This window comes from Marmota monax, unplaced genomic scaffold, assembly GCF_021218885.2.
Source record: "Marmota monax isolate L192 unplaced genomic scaffold, Marmota_monax_Labrador192_F-V1.1 WCK01_AAM20220418_F8-fsc00041, whole genome shotgun sequence".
Classification (NCBI taxonomy): Eukaryota; Metazoa; Chordata; class Mammalia; order Rodentia; family Sciuridae; genus Marmota; species Marmota monax.
In genome coordinates, this window is record NW_026695238.1 from 2,496,569 (window position 1) to 2,511,351 (window position 14,783).

At 42.0% G+C, this 14,783-nt stretch overlaps 1 long non-coding RNA gene across 1 annotated transcript in view; it reads right to left on the reverse strand.

Moving 5' to 3' along the window:
- Positions 1-1,452: 1,452 nt before the first annotated feature.
- The window catches only part of LOC124089520 (uncharacterized), an 80,859-nt gene continuing 67,528 nt past the window's right edge, over positions 1,453-14,783 (reverse strand). The window contains exons 3-4 of the long non-coding RNA XR_006850766.2: positions 8,736-9,573; positions 1,453-3,528 (exon numbers count right to left, since the gene is read on the reverse strand). This is a non-coding gene — a long non-coding RNA (uncharacterized LOC124089520). The remainder of the gene's footprint in view (positions 3,529-8,735; positions 9,574-14,783) is intronic.

The window sequence follows — 14,783 nt, forward strand, 5'->3', positions numbered from 1 at the left end:
AGTGCCAGAAGAGAAGGCTAGGATTCACAAGCTACACAGCACCTTTGTTGACAGTACAATCCAGCAAATGGCATAGCTCATCACCTGGGAAATCCAAGAGGTTTTACCTTTTCGTGAGATCTCTTCAGAAATAAAGCTATCTGGGTTTATAGCAGCTTAATTCACGATAGTTAAACTGTGGAACCAAACCTAGATATCCTTCAATAGATGAATGGATAAAGAAACAGTGGTACTATACACAACAGAATATTACTCAACATTAAAAGAGAATAAAATTATGGCATTTGCAGGTAAATGGATGGAGTTGGAGAATATCATGCTAAGCAAAGTAAGCCAATCTCAAAAAGACAAAGGCCAAATGTTCTCTCTGATAAGTGGATGTTGATCCATAATTGGGAGGCATGGGAAAAATGGAGGAACTGTGATTGGGCAAAAGGGAGGGAAGGATGGGGAGGGGGTATGGGGGCAGAAAAGATGGTGGAATGAGATGGACATTATTATCCTAGGTTTCATGTATGACTTCACATATGGTGCAATGCTACATTGTGTACAACTAGAGAAATGAAAAGTTGTGTACAATGAATCAAAATGCATTCTGTTGTCATATATAACTAATTAAAATAAATAAGTTCATTAATTTTTTTTTAAAAAGCCATCTGGGTAGAGACTGTCTCATGCTTTCATGGACTCAGGAGTACAACAGCTCTAAATTTCACTGCACTCTTGGCCCAGGGATTGGTTCCGGGGTATGTCACATGCCACTCTTATTTGGATGCAAAATGATATGAAAATTTTCACCAGAGTTTACCATGAAAGCTGTTGGGATAACATATTGCTACTGCCATCTTCTTTTTCAAATCTTCCCAACTTTGCATGGGTGATGATCTGCATCCTCTAACACCAGCTACAAGATCTCTTGTGCAATAATGACATCATCAAAATTCCACAGATAGACAAAATCTATACGAAAGGCACTCAGTTGATGTTTATCATTTATAGCTGAAATGACAGTTTATGTATGACTTTTATCTCTTTCCCCATTCTGTTTTAAAACACAAATTTCAAGATGCTGGTGTTTGTGTGTATATACATTTCCAGGACATTAAAGATTGGGCTTTCCCTGCTCCTTATACTCTCAGTAAAGATTCATCAGACCATTCTACACTCTACTGAAGATTCAATTCCCTGCAGGAGATTTTTACAAATTCCTGGGAAAATTGGCCACTTTGTTCCAAAATTCAGCTCAAGATTTGCAGAAGATGGAAATAGGGCAGGGTTACATCATATGAATACGAACAACCTCCATATGGACTCTTAGACTCTGTCATGGCACAATTTTCCTGGGCACATAACCCCTCACCTAACCTCCTGCCATTTCACCAATCCTTTCTGCAACATCTCCTCCCACCTCATCTCTTCTATCTCCACCCATTTCATCCTTCACCCCTTCCACTGTAACCCCTAGTCGGCTTTCTCCAAGTCCCACTGAGTTCTAAGTCCACTTTGCCCATCCCATCTGAGTGCCCAACTAAACATCCTATCAAGCTGTTGATTTATCAGGAAGCCATTGGAGTTTGAAGTACTATTTATTTCTTGTAAAACATTTGCAAAGCACTTTTCAGCACTGATTTTATGCCAATCATGTTTCATGCTTTTAATCAAAGTTTATTCCTGAGTGGAAAACACACTTATGTTGACAGGCTGAAAGGCCTTGTTTCAAAATAAAAGACATTTTATAAAGCAAGGAAACAAAAACAGAAAGTGGTGAGTGACATAAGGGGAAGAGTTTGGATTATGTCTAAGTGATTTCTAATATCCCCTCTCCATGCTAATTTTCTATGATTCCAGATCATATTCCATGATGCCACACAATTCCATGTCTTTGTGGCACAGGTATATCTGAGATAGACCAATCCATCTGAGCTAGACTCATCCAGATAGGGACAACATTTATATAAAGTTTATCTGGCTCTGTCTTCCTTCAAATGAATCAGAAAACTTCAGAAGAAATCAATATAGGGACTTTGCAGTTTCTACAACATTCTCATTTACATTTTAGCCTTTGTTACTTGCAAAATAAGAGGATTTCTCTGAAAAGGTCTAGTTTTCCATCATTCTTTCCTTTAAAAAACATTGAATGAGGGCCCTCTATGTTTGGGGCAGTGTACTGGACACTGGACAGAGCCCACGGAGGAGGAGGTCCAGCGGGAAAAACAAACAAGGAGACAATTGCTACTCAGGCTCAAATCTTCTTTCAGTTCCTGCAGCCTGGCCATGGTCTCTGGCCTCTCCCATTCAGGTGTAAGCACAGTACATACACAGCCCCTGCCCTAGCACTCTCATTCCCATCTGTCACTTGGTAATTTTAGTAATTCATATTAAGCCTCTCCAGAGCCAGGATCACCTCCAAGGTCGTTTCTATCTCTAAATGCCCCTCACCTCTTTTTCCTTTTCTTTCTTTCTGCCTTCTTTTCTTTCTTTCTCTTTCTTTCTTTTTCTTCTCCCCACTCCCCTCTCTCAGAAGTGACACATATTCCCCTTCTTGTCCCATACAAAGCAGTTCTCTTAGGTGTCACCCTCCACCCATAGTGACTCAAATATTTCTTCTAAATAAATATGGGAATCTCCTCAAAAAAGAGTTCTGGAGGGGGCGACAAGAGGTTTCCACCTGTGCTCAGACAACATGGCAGCGTGTGCTTGGAATGAGATGGGTCTTGTCCAGCACAAGAGAGCAGAGGCAGCCTGGGTGGTAAAGAATAAAGAAAATTCTAAGGGATGAAATGTATTTCTTATTCTCAGTAAGACCATTCCAGAAATGTAGGGAGTTGGCCCACGGGCCTGCCAATGTTTGGGTTATGTTTCGACCTTGATTGAGCACCAGAGCTGAACACAGTGCCAACTCCCATGTGCTGTGAGCAGAGCTGGGTACATTACACTTCCCTATTTTTGTTTTTGGGTCTTTTCTCCTATGTGTCTAGGATGTTTTCTCCATTATAACCAGGACTTTTCCTCCCTCTGGACCTCCACACAGAATCTAGCCCAAGCTGATACTCCTAGGAGTTGCTTAGTCCATTCTGAGTGCTGCCCCCACCCCGCCAAAAAAAAAAAAAAAAAAAACACTAGAAAAAAATATTTGTTTGCTCCAAAGAAGTGCCAATAATTCCACGGAGAACTGTGATAGGCAGTAGCATTTCACTCGAGATTCCCTGATGGCAAGGAGATTTCTGGTCAATAGGGACATGGTAATGCCAGGTTATTGCTGTAGATGTTCCTGCACAGGAGAGGAGGCAGACCCAGAGCACAAGGCGGATTCTCCCTATGGAGTAGTGTGGGAGTCTCTGGTTGTTCCCCACTGAGGACCAGCACTTCCTCTATTTTTTCCATCTTTCTTACATGCAGGGTCTGGATCTCAATTCAGCACTCCAAACGCAGTGTCCCCAGCAGACGCAGAATTCTTGCTGAGGCAGCCTGAACAGAAGAATCCAGAAAGATAGAGTCATTGTCCTCAAATAGCTGAAGGCCTGTCACCTAAAAGAGACATTAGATTTACTCAGCATAGTTCCAAAGGAGAGTGAGAAAAACAACAGAAGATGCTGGAAGACAAAAGCACCTTCATTATGTAAAAGACGGGTTTAGACCAAAACTAAAATTGAATAGTCTGAACATCAGAAATTTGATCTCTTCCCAGCTTCCCCACCCCCTAAGTCAATGTATAGTGATAATATGCATGAGGTAGGTGCTAAGAGCCAAGTATATGATGCATGGCATTTTTGGTCGAAAGGTGACGCCAGCTAGCCATTGAGATGATATGATTATGTTAAGATTTGCATTCATATGGATATTGGACTCCTGCTGTTCACCTAGGCCGACGGGACTCCTGGAGAGTTCCCATTGGTTGGGGAAGTACAGTAGGAGGGAGTTCCGGGGGAGGAGCTCTCGCTGCGGTCTGAGAGGAGGCCACCATGTGGGTGGAAGAAAAAATTCTTCCCGGGCGTTACTGGACATTGGCGGCAGTTTCAAAAAATAAACTTCGTTCCTGCTTGAGTGGCTCGTGATTTTGTGCCCAGCCAGACTGCGGCAGGTAGGAATGCCCTAAGAAAGGTGCTCGAACTACGTCCAAACTTAGGGTTGGGATGTAGAAACAAGCATGATGAATTTGGGATCTGCGGGTAGAACATGCTACTAGAAACTAAATGTCAAGGAGAAACGCTGCAAAGGGTATAGAACAGCCAGGTCCTTGAGGTCCACAGTGAAAGCAGAGGTTCTAGGACTAGCAAGGAGGTGGCCTTGCTTTAGTCTTCTCCAGTCCCAGGCACTCTGGTGGTGTGAACCAAAAAAGAAAAGGCCTTGTGTAAACAATAGATGAACAATGATCTCAAAGGGCCCAAGCAATTCTCAGAAAGAACCACAGAAGAGCAAAAAACTGAGAAAAGAAAATCATTTCTGCCTGGCCAGAAAAAAAATTAGCATCAAGTCGCTCAGAAGAGCAGGAAGCACATCAGGCTCCAGAGCACAAGGCCACCAACCAAGAGCAAATTCAGAGACATAACCTGGACCAGCTACTAGAATTATTGTTACAGAAGAGAATAATGGCCCAAGCTCCAGCAGTGGTCAGACTCAGGCATCCATATGAAGCCATCCTTACAGGTTTCCAGAGGAGGGGAGAAGGGAGACAGTCCTCTCAATATCATTATTACCATGAGCACGGAAATTCTGCAGCCACACAGAAATCATCAAAGTATCAAACGTTATGACTACATAATTATTAATATTTTTCCAGAGTCAGATGTATCAAGGTATAATTTGCACACTGCAAAATTTATCCTTCTTAGGTATACAGTTTAATGAAATCTCATATGTGCACATAATTGTAAAATCGTTTCCATAATCAAAATGTAGAACTTTTTCCTTGCTCCAAAACACCCCTTCATACCTCTTTGTAGTCAACAAACACCTCTCTTCATCATTAGCTATTGGAAACCACCAATCAGGTATGTGTGTGTGTGTGTTTGTGTGTGTGTGTGTGTGTGTGTGCCTGTATTCTATTTATTGCCTTTTCTAGAATGTCATATAAATGAAATCATAACAAATGTAGCCTTGACTTTTTGATCTGGTTTCTTTCACTTAGATAAAGCATTTTAGATTTATCCATGATGTCCCTATAGGGTAATCTGTTCTTTGTCTTGCTTCACTGGTATTATTCCATGGTATAAATACACCACATTTCTTTTATGCATTCACCAATTGATGAACATCTATATTGTTTCTAGTTTTTGATGGTTGCATACAGGTTTTAGCATGGACATGTGTTGTCACTGGGTAAATATCTAGACATGGAATGGCTAGACCATATGGCCAAGTATCTGTTAAACTTTATAAGGAACCCCCCAAGCACCTTTCCAAAATGGACATCCACATGTGTCTGACTACTGCAATATCCTCATTTGCACTCACAGAAGCTCAATCTGAAAATACTGATGTTCTACTTCTATTGATCCAACATTCAGGAAGTTAGAAATATCCAGAGGTGGTATTTGAAGGTTATGGAAATAGTGAGCTTCTTGTCTCTGTGGTATCTGAGGTGGGGATGGGCACTGCTAGTCAGGGGTAAGATAAAGGGCTAGATGACTTGGCTTCCAAATCTCCTCCTGCTCTGGTTTCTGTGATACTGAGCATGAACGTCACCCTGTCCAGCATTCCTAACCCCACCCTCCCACATTTCTTACCACTCGGCTCACTAGACAAATGTGTCTCGGTATTTGACATCTTTATCAGTGTGACTGATGTGTTTCCCTAAATCTATATTTTTCGTGCAATCAATTGGATATCTTAGCAGTTTTTACAAAGAGGTAGTAAGTTAATGGACCACCCACCTTCAGTTTTAGGTTCACCTATTGACCTCTTTAGGGCTATAACTATTTCACTCAGTTTCACTCAGTTGCTCTCTACCTGAGCTTCCTTTCTGGGGATAACAGTACCCAGTACTGGGAATTCTGCAGAGCACCCCAAGAATAGGAATAACTGAGCACTGATGCTGGTAATAGCAACTAGAAAGATGACTTTGACTCTGTCTTCCTTGCCCTGGAATCCAGAGTTTGGCAAGTCTGAATTTGGATTCTGACTCTTTTACTAGCTGTGTGATTTTCAGCAAGATAGTTAACCCTGTAACGTGGGATTTCTCCATGAAGATTTATTTTAGGTAAAGTGCCTTGCATAGTGACTGGGACACAGTGTACCACTTAGGGAATATTATTTTTATTTTTACTGGCACTGAATCTACTCTCATATTCACTACTTATGGGGATGATAGCCATCTCAGATTGTCCTGGGAGGTGGCACTAGATAATAGAGCAGAAACCAAGATCTAAGTCAGGGAAGATATGGTGACCCAGGGGAAGTGATAGAGCAGCAATCACTGAGGAAATTGTCCCTGTGGTGAAGCTGGCCTCAGACTCCAGACTTGGAACTATTTCCAATGCCATTTCTGAAGACATCTTTCTGGCCAAAGATTTCACATATCTACTTCTCCCAGAGCTTCTTGACTTTTCACAGCCATATTGATATTTTCCCAAAATTCTGTAGGGCCATCAAGAGTATCGGTATTGGGCAGAAGGACAAATGAGTGGTTTAGATGTGGTTTTCTCTTATAACCAGAGACAGTAGATGAATATGATTGGTCTCTATTGACCAGTCTTTACCAGAGAAATTAGTGACTTTTAATACCCATGGATTTGGTTTTCAAAGTAAGATTTCCTTAGACCAGGACTTCATCATCTCTGAGAATGTGGAAATGATAAAGTGAATATCTCTGAGAACATGGAAATGATACAGTGAATATGCTTTTACCTTGAGGAAAGTCTATAAACAATTCCCTAAACCATCATGCCTAATTTCCTACCTCCTATTCTCTGCGCTGGACCATTCTACCTTATCCCGCTTCTCAACCACTCTCACCTTCCCTAGGTTTGGGAGCCAAATTAATTCATTTCTTCTCCCAGAAATAAAGTAGACCATAACAGTGGGTTCCAACCTAAGAGCTGAGTGAGCAGTGGACATCTCTTTCTTGGCCCTGACCTGTCCTGGATCTCAGGGTGGATGGGAGCGTGACGTTTGCCCAGAGCACCATGTAGAGCTCACACTTAACTTGGATCCCAGACACATCATATAGGCCTTATATAAACATGGGCAAGTGATGGTTTTTCCAAGATCCAGTGTCTAAACTCTACAAAATCCAGTGTCTATCTTCTATAAAATAAGGTATTAACACTTACCCGCAAGACTATTTTGGGAATTAGAAATTATATAAAGAGAACATCCAGTACATTCTAGGTACTTAATAAACCATAGCTACTTTATTATTCTTATCTTCCTTCTTGCTATAAGATTATAAGATAGTTCACTAGACTCCTATCACCAATTTCACCAGTTTCTTGGATGTATGACTATTAAGTAAAGGTAAGGACTGGTTGAGCTCATGAGCATGGACTCTCCTGACCCTATTCCTTACAGTCTAAATAGGACACAAAATAGCTGCTTTTCATCAGCTCCCTTCTTAGAAGACAGCCTCAGGATTATGAATGAGTTAGAACTGAAACCAATTGAATATTACTTTTCAGCAATTAACTTTAGAAATCTGTTACTAAATCAGAAGTTAATGCAGATGGTTGGTTTAGCATAATCATTGTTAATTTTTGGTCATAGACATTACTTCTTTGGACTCTCCAAATGTTCCCTCACCCTCCCACACCCAACCGAGACCATGGAAAATCAGGAGTTGGCCTTGAACACCATGTTCTGCCTCCTCTTACAGTTCACAGGTGATACCTGTTTGTGGAACAAACAGAGGAGTACAATTTCCAAGGCTGTCAATCTGGAGGCCAATCCATTTGCCAAAAAATTGGAAACATCTCAACAACTTTCAGCTAAGCATGAAGGCCTTGGCCTCCAGAGAGGCTCTCACATTACAAAACTTGATGGAAACCACTTGTGTCGGGGGCTTGGAGAGAAAAGGCTCAGGTCACTTTGTTCCTGCTGTGGGAATCTGGATGGAAGACAGAGTTGTCTCCAGATCCCAACCTTAGATATGATCACAGCCAGCAAGCTGGTCCTGCAGCATGGGCTGCTTCTTCCCAGCCAGCCACCTCCCTCTTCCCTAACACTCCACTCCATCTCTGTTTCTAGTCATCACATCAGAAATCAAGCTTAGCTTGATTATTCAGCTTACTTGGAATTGACCCAGGTAGAATAGTATGCCTTTAGTGCAAGAAAAAGGGAATAAAGAAGATGATAGGAAGAGTTTAGATGGATGTCAGGGAATGCCATCTCTTTGCTCCATGGTTCCAGGAATAGGTTCACAGAGACCCAGATCCACCAAGATACCTGAGAGCCTCAAGATGGAACTAAGATGACAGAGTGCAGGAGGACACTTGAGAGAAGACTCAGATATGGCAGTCACATAACTGATAAGCTACCAGACCACTGAAAATGACCTTTTAGACTAAACCATTAACAAAAGAAAAAAGATAATTGAAAGAAACCAGTTAATGAGAGCACTGATCCCCCAAATCAGACATGGCCAATGGGTACTCTACCTCACAGTTGATCCAACAAATTCCTTTTGGTGCTTATGTCACTTGGAGTCAGGATTCTGTCACCTGTAACCACAAAAGCTAAGTAATTTTCCCAGGGTCACACTGTAAGTGATAAGCACATCTAGGCTGTTAGTTGAGGCCTACCTGATCCAAAGGCATGCATTTATTCTTCTCCATGTAGCTCTCTCTGTCCCTCTTTCCCAAGGACAAGTTCATCAGCAACTTCATAAGAGGTAGGAGGAAAGCAAATTAAGCACTTTATTCAATATAAAATGGGCCAAGAATTGTTTTGTTCCAGGTATTGGACTACAGTGGTGAAGAACTAGCAAAGGCACAACTGAGTGGGGAGCAGGTTTGTTAACAGACTGGATTGAAGAAGGAGGGGGAAAGGTGAAGAAAATAGGAGCCACAGCCATGCTCTGTGGCATCAGCTTGGGATTGTCCTCTCCCCTGCAGTGCCCACACAGGTGAGTGCCTCTGTTTAATTTCTTCAAAGTATAATTTTCTGCAGAACTCTAACTTGGCAGATATCATGTGTGTGAGTTTTGCAGGACAAAGTACAGAACTTAAATATAAAACCTGCTTCTCACATTTAGTCCTGCTGCGAAGAAAGACAATTGAGGTTCAGAGGAATAGCAACTACCACTCCAAGCTTCCCTTCTCCCAGATCCGATGAGGGAGCAGACAAAATGGAGGTCTAAAAAGGTGTGCACACGTGACATGCAGAAGCTGAGGTATTTCTTTGGTTGAATCGCCTTTTTGCTGCACTTCGGGTGGAGTCTGAATAACATGTAGTCGACTTCTATAAATTCTTGTTTGATGAGAGTTCAGTAATGGTGACATGGTCAGGTGAGCCCATTTCCATTACATAAAGACACCATCCACCACTAGAAAAACCATGGAGTAAAACTTGTGGTTCCCAACATGTTCACCTATGACTGGGAAATAAGATGAAATCAGAGCCTCCAATGACAAGTTCTCCCTGGAAAGAAGGAAAGAAAGGAGTAAAGATATATTCTCACTTAAGAATTCAAGTTTGTGTACCAAAAAGATGAAGATCTTCAGGAATAGCCAGGCATGGTGGTACTCACCTGTAGTCCCAAAAGCTCAGGAGGCTGAGATAGGAAGATTGCAAGTTCAAAGCCAGCCTCAACAACTTAGCAAGGCTCTAAGCAACTTAGCAAGACCCTGTCTCTAAATAAAAAATACATTAAAAGGACCGGGGATGTGATTTAGTGGTTAAGTGCCCCTGGGTTCAATCCCAGGTACAAAAAAAAAAAAAAAAACCTTCAGGGTACAGCAGTTATGGTTGTAGGGTTATATTTGCAAATAATAGAAATGAACTAATAGTCATTCTGCTCATTTCTTGCTTTAAAAAAAGGAATAAAATGGAACATCAGGTAGGTCACAGTATCAACAGGAAGGAGAGAGAATCTCACACTTAAGGGAGAAAAGCCAAATTCATGTCCAAGAAACCATCTGCTCAAATACCATTCCCACTGCCAGTTGACCAATGCCATCATTTGTCCTCACATTTGACCCTGGATTCTGGGTGTCACTAACACAAGGTGATTCCTACACCATCCCTGATCTTCCCATCAAACTTTTTGAGACTCAAAGCCCTCCAATGGGAATATCTGATAGACACATATGAAGTCATGTGGCTATGACCTAACCACCAAGATTCCAGAACAGGGACTGACCTCAGAGCTTTCTCTGTGGGGAGCAGAGCCCTGCTGCCCACCCACTCACAAAGTGATGAATTCTCCTAGCATCAAAGAGGTTGAAATGACAGAGAACCAACATGGCAACCATTACTCCCTGCCTTGTGTCTTTTTATTAACCACATACCTCTCTGCAGAGCTATAATCAAGCCAGCCCTGCCAGGAGGTATTTTTCCTTCTTAAAAAATAATAATAATAAAATTAAATTAAAATGTTAAATATGTATACACACATATACATGTATTTTATATATGCATGTGTGTATGTGTGTGTGTGTACACATATATGTATAGGTGAGAGAAAATTCCATTGAGTTTTAGAAACAGGGTTTTTTCCTGGTGTTTGATTCTGTTCTCTTCAGTGGATGTATACTGAGAGTTAGGAACCCCCCTCACTAACAGCACTGAGCCTTTCTCCTGAGTCCTGTGCAGCCTTCTTTGGTGGTTTGGAGGACTGACTCAGCTGGGTTCACCCTACCCTGCCTCCAGCTTTACCTTATGCTGTTCACTTGCCCTAATCCTTCAAATTCCTTCATGCTAATCTCTCAGCTTGATGCTCCATCCTGCTCTTCTCCCCCGGAGCCTGGGCTCAAATAGAACCTAGAATTTTAAAGAGTGCCCTGGTAGTGGGTTCTTGTGGGGCAAGAGAGCCGGAGAGCAGACTGCACTCTCATTCCAGCATGGAAATTCCACACCAATTCATCTTCCTGTTTTTAACAAGATAGCTCTGCTTGCTCTGGCAAACAGGTCTAACCAAACCCAAAACCAAAGTGCCCCATCCTTGGCCTTGCGCCTTTACCCACCAAAACAAGTCTTTCTGGGCTTTCCAGAAGATTCCAGATCTCAGAATGAAAGTTTCTCATAGCTCCGGGATCTGGGTGCTGACTCATTTCTCATGGACAAATTAAACCCCCTTTGGGAGAGAGAGCCAAGCTACAGGTGCCCCAAACCCAATTTCAAAAGCCCTCCAGGAACAGGGCTCAGAGGGAGCCAGGGGAAGTGGCGATGGGGTGGCAGGGCTGGGAGGGAGCCAGAAGGCAGGAAATGAGCTTCTGCCCTTGGGTTAGTTTCCAGGAGAGATTCCTTCCAGCCAGACGGGATGGGATGCACACAGCTGCCTCCCTGATGGGGTTTCAACATTTGTTTCCTCTCCAAAGCTGCAGCTGGAAAGGACGGTCAAGCAGAAATGAAGAGAGGACTGAGAATCCCTCTTGGGCTTTGATTCAGCCCAAGTGAAATAGAAATGCAGTCAGCAAAAAACAGTAGGAAATAATATTGTTGAAAATAATAGTATTTCAACACAGGGATAATCAATATCATTATTTGAGAAATAATTATTTCTTTGATTTTTACATTTCTGGAATCCTGGGAAGCAAGTCTAGTTTAAAAAGAGAGGAAAACAGAAGCATTGAGATTTCGATGGAAATGTCATATGGGTATTTTTAACTCTTAAGTTAGTGGTCTTGATTCTATTTAAAATACTGTATGTGTGGACCTGGGGTTGTGGCTCAGTAGTAGAGCATTTGCCTCGTACATATGAGGTACTGGGTTCAATCCTTAGCACCACATAAAAATAAATAAAGATATTGTGTCCACCTAAAACTAAAAAAATAAATAAATATTTTTTAAAATACTGTGTGCAATTTCTTTGTGAAAAAAAAGCAATATTTGTTTATTGTCAGGAAAGATCAAAACCCACTTACAAGGAAAGCTCTTTAAAAGTTCCCCCTCCCATAAGGTATACATAAGTTTTTTATGCACTTATTAATGCTTTGTTTTAAAAAAATGTAATCATACATATTTTGCAATTTTTTCCTCTGAATTGTATCAATAACACCTAATCTAGGTTATTATTTTAAGTGGTCATATAGTGTATTGTCATGTGGACACCCCATCACCTATTCAACAAAGCACTATTATTAAATATTTGCCATGTTTCCAATTTTTAGTATTATTGTTAAATGACACTATAAAATAAGGTCTCTATCTTGCATGCATAACTATGTTAATGTGGTTATTTCTTTAGGATGTATTTATAGATGTGAAACTAGCATACAATAATCATTAATTTTCTATGTAGAGTCAACCTGCCATACCCATGGGGTCCCTGTCTATGGACTCAACCAATCACAGATCAAAAATTTTGTTAGATTTACAATGGTTGTATCTGTAATAAACAGGCGCATCTTTTTTTTCCTTGTCACTAATCCCTAAACAACACAATATAACACTATAAAGCACTTATGTAAGCATAAGATGATTAGATATTATAAGTCTAAGATGATTTAAGGTATGTGGGAGGATATAAGTTATATGTAAATACTATGCCATTTTATATAAGGTATATAAGGTATATAAGGGACTTCAGCATCCATGAATTTTGCTATCCATAGGGGATCCAAGGACCAGGTCCCCGGATAACGAGTGAATTCTGCTATGTCAAATTGCCTTCTCCTATATGGACTAAATCTAGGTCCATCTAGATTTCACGAACCTGTGAATACCTGTTCCCCACACACTCACTAATATGGGTCTTGTCTTTCTTTGCTTCTTAACTAGATCTATGTTTACTTGATAACTGGTAGCATTTGCTTTGATAAAAGTTTCATGAGAATTCCTTCTCTTTTGATTGCTTCTATGTGATAAGATCAACCTTAATAGCAGTCAGTTAACAGAAAAGGGACAGTGGGAGGGAGACAGAGTGGAGTCCATGGAGTAAATAAGCAGACTCAGACGGAGCATGGAAAAGCCAAACCTTCCACCAGGGGAAGTGAAGGAGGCATTAGAAGCTGAATTTAAACCAGACAATTTCCTGCACCTTTGGACAGAGGACTGTTTCGGTGCCATTCAAAGGGTTGTAAGGACCTGTGCCACTGGTTAATCATTTTAAAGCTGGACATTTGCAGTTCAGGTGATGCAACTTACAGAAGCATGTTTGAACACAGCTATCTTGGCGTTCCTACAGAAAGTCATCCAAGAAAAGTATTGTAGATGGTCAGAAGAATGGAACTGTGCTGGGCCCTCACTACCTAATGAGACCCCCCCAGTCATTCTGTAGATCAGTGACGCAGTTAACATCACACTGGAGCCCCAGCCCAAAACACTCAGGCCCAGGTAAAATAAATGATGACGTGTTTGAAGTACTCCTCCTGGGCTTCTGATTTCCTTTCTTTTATGTTTTGCATGTGGAATCTCTTATAATTCTCCCAACAAACTTTTGAAGTAGATTTTTTTTTATTTTTTCCAGCCCTACAGATGAATAGCTAAAGCTCAGACCAATGAGGCAAAGCATGACACTTGAATCTGCATCCTCCAGCTCCAATCTCATGGCCTTCATGCAGCCACTACCTGGTGGGATTTGCAGAGATGCTACTCACTTCTGGCACAGTTTGAGCAAAGGCTCAAACAAGACCCCAGAAATGGCCAACCTTCTTCCTGTTGCACCAAACTCCGAAGGCAACGTAATGAGGAGACAACATCCTCACAAAAAGAAGGTTCCACGTTCTTCCCATCATGGGGGAACAGATTCCAACACTTACAAGACTTCCGAGAAATGCTGAGAAACCAAACCCTTAAATCTAAATGAATAACACCTAATCAGCTTCTCCCTGGAAACCCATCCCGGCTTGTAAGGGTTGTGGCAAGTTGCTTGGAAACCCTAAGGATCATGCAGGGACACAGGATGCAAATGCAAGACACCCATCATTTTTTCTCCTTTGCATAGCAGCTTTCCACCAGGAGGCGAGGAGAAGGTCATGGCCACCAGATGTTGCTGAGGGCAAGAGACTGGTGCCTGGGCTTTGCCAGGGGCCTGCCACACCCCTGCCGCCCCCGCAGTGCTCTCTCCTATGACCCCATGGTGCCATATCCAGTGCTTCCAGTGGCCCATCTGGCTGGGCAGCAGGGCTGGGGGACAGACATTGAAACACAGATCATCTGGTGCTGTCTGTGATGCTGACTGAAGTCTGGTATGCTGGTTTGAGAGCTTCTGCCTGAAACATCAAAGCAATGAAAAATAAACAAACAAGCCATTTTGAGATGGCCTGGGGGGTGGGTAGCCCTCAAAAACAAAGCTGGTAGAATTCTCTTCCTGTGCACTTCCCCATGCTCTGCCTTTAGCCAGAGCGTCTTTTAGGTAAAGTGGAAGCTTCTGCTGATGGGGATTCAAAGTCTCCATCCTGAACACCCCCCGACCCACCTGAATTTGTTTTAAAATGTCATAAAGTGCCACCTCCACTCCCACAGAGACAAATGCCACCCAACTTCGTTTGCCAGCCTCTCCCAAACCATCCCACCTCCCTAGACCAGCCAGCCAGCTGGCTGCCTAGGGTGCTGCTGCACTCACACCCAATCCCCAACTCTGGGGAGCCCTAATCACCGTGCACCCTAACTCACATGCTCCAACAGGCATTGCTCACAAATGTCAAAAGTCACACAAGCTAAGTCACAGATTTGCACACATTACTCCA